Below are 2,500 nucleotides of genomic sequence, written 5' to 3'. Positions count from 1 at the left end.
GAGACCTCCAGGGCCCGGAAGCAGGGCCAGGGCCAGGGCCAGGGGGAGATGGAGACCTCCAGGGCCCGGAAGCAGGGCCAGGGGGAGACGGAGACCTCCAGGGCCCGGAACCAGGGCCAGGGCCAGGGCCAGGGGGAGATGGAGACCTCCAGGGCCCGGAACAGGGGCCAGGGGGAGATGGAGACCTCCAGGGCCCGGAACAGGGGCCAGGGGGAGATGGAGACCTCCAGGGCCCGGAACCAGGGCCAGGGTCAGGAGAGAATGGGGTATCACGGGACAGCGTCTTCATTTATGGCGCGTTCGCTCGCGCTCGCTCTCTCTCTCTCTCTCTCTCTCTCTCTCTCTCTCTCTCTCTCTCTCTCTCTCTCTCTCTCTTTCTTTCTGTGTCTCTTTCTCTCTCTCTCTCGTAAATTCTGGATAAAATTGCAGCAGCACACACTGTGTCACAGGGCAGCACTTTGCCGGAATAATGATGATGATGATGATGATGATGATGATGATGATGATGATGATGATGATGAATAATGATCATAATAATAATAATAATAATAATAATAATAATAATAATAATAATAATAATAATAACAATAATAATAATAATAATAATAATAATAATAATAATAAAAACCATTAAAAACAATAATAAAAAATCAAATCAAATCAAATCAAATAAATAGAGAGTCAGCCACCCTCTTCTCCAGACCCGTGCAGAGCACGGGAGGCACGGGGAGAGAGGCAGGGACCAGTGCCCGGGGCACGGGACCTCGGCCGGAGCACCAGGATCCTGGGAGCTCGGCCGGAGTACCAGGGGCAGGGGAGCTCCGCTGGAGTACCAGGGGCACGGGAGTGAATATTCGACAGAGTCCACACGGGGGAGGAATTAATATTGGGGTACCAGGGGCACGGGAGCTCCGCTGGAGTACCAGGGGCACGGGAGTGAATATCCGACAGAGTCCCCACAGGAGAGGAATTAACATTGGAGTACCAGGGGCATGGGAGTGAAAATTCGACAGAGTCCACACGGGGGAGGAATTAATATTGGGGTACCAGGGGCACGGGAGCTCTGCTGGAGTACCAGGGGCAGGGGAGCTCCGCTGGAGTACCAGGGGCACGGGAGCTCCGCTGGAGTACCAGGGGCAGGGGAGCTCCGCTGGAGTACCAGGGGCACGGGAGCTCCGCTGGAGTACCAGGGGCAGGGGAGCTCCGCTGGAGTACCAGGGGCAGGGGAGCTCCGCTGGAGTACCAGGGGCAGGGGAGCTCCGCTGGAGTACCAGGGGCACGGGAGCTCCGCTGGAGTACCAGGGGCACGGGAGCTCCGCTGGAGTACCAGGGGCAGGGGAGCTCCGCTGGAGTACCAGGGGCAGGGGAGCTCCGCTGGAGTACCAGGGGCAGGGGAGCTCCGCTGGAGTACCAGGGGCACGGGAGCTCCGCTGGAGTACCAGGGGCAGGGGAGCTCCGCTGGAGTACCAGGGGCAGGGGAGCTCCGCTGGAGTACCAGGGGCAGGGGAGCTCCGCTGGAGTACCAGGGGCAGGGGAGCTCCGCTGGAGTACCAGGGGCACGGGAGCTCCGCTGGAGTACCAGGGGCAGGGGAGCTCCGCTGGAGTACCAGGGGCAGGGGAGCTCCGCTGGAGTACCAGGGGCAGGGGAGTGAAAATCCGACAGAGTCCACACAGGGGAGGAATTAACATTGGAGTACCAGGGGCACGGGAGCTCCGCTGGAGTACCAGGGGCACGGGAGTGAAAATCCGACAGAGTCCACACAGGGGAGGAATTAACATTGGAGTACCAGGGGCACGGGAGCTCCGCTGGAGTACCAGGGGCACGGGAGTGAAAATCCGACAGAGTCCACACAGGGGAGGAATTAACATTGGAGTACCAGGGGCACGGGAGCTCCGATGGAGTACCAGGGGCAGCAAATTTCAACGAGGGATCTAACAGCAGTGAAACTGTCGTCCTCCCCCGCTCCCCTTATCTCCCTCCTTATTTCGCAATTGACAACACTGCACAGAATGGTCGTGTCACGATTATAGGAAACAGGTTTTCAAGTGCCCCCCCCCCCCCCACCCCAACCTCCAGCGACTGTTTCCAGTGATCGAGTGGCTCCCGTGACCCACCATCGGAGGGCCCCTGCCGGACACGGTTGTCCCGCACAGCCCGCTGTCTCCGGGCAGACGGTTCCTCCGGCCACTGTGGGTTCGAACTCTAAGTCGGCTGCGGGTTTGACGGACCAGCCCAGCGGTCCTTTCCTCCCGTTATAGCCGGACGCAGTCTAACGAGACCAAGTTGTCCCGTCCGTCCCAGGTGTCTTACCACGGAGCCCTCCGCCGCGTCCCCCCCCCCCCCCCCCCGGGTCTCCCTTTGGAGCTCGTGCGGGAGAAGGGGGAGGGCAAGTGCGGAGGGGCTGCAGCTCTCTCCGGCAAACACCATGTTTCTCCAGACCTATGTCTGCATTTCGGCAAAGGCAGGGGGGGGTTGCTGAGGGAGAGATATCTTCCCCCT

This window comes from Aulostomus chinensis, unplaced genomic scaffold (genome assembly GCF_037954235.1).
Source record: "Aulostomus chinensis isolate RoL2024-O1b breed Wild unplaced genomic scaffold, RoL_Achi_v1.0 HiC_scaffold_90, whole genome shotgun sequence".
Lineage (NCBI taxonomy): Eukaryota > Metazoa > Chordata > Actinopteri > Syngnathiformes > Aulostomidae > Aulostomus > Aulostomus chinensis.
Note: the sequence above shows the minus strand (reverse complement) of the source record.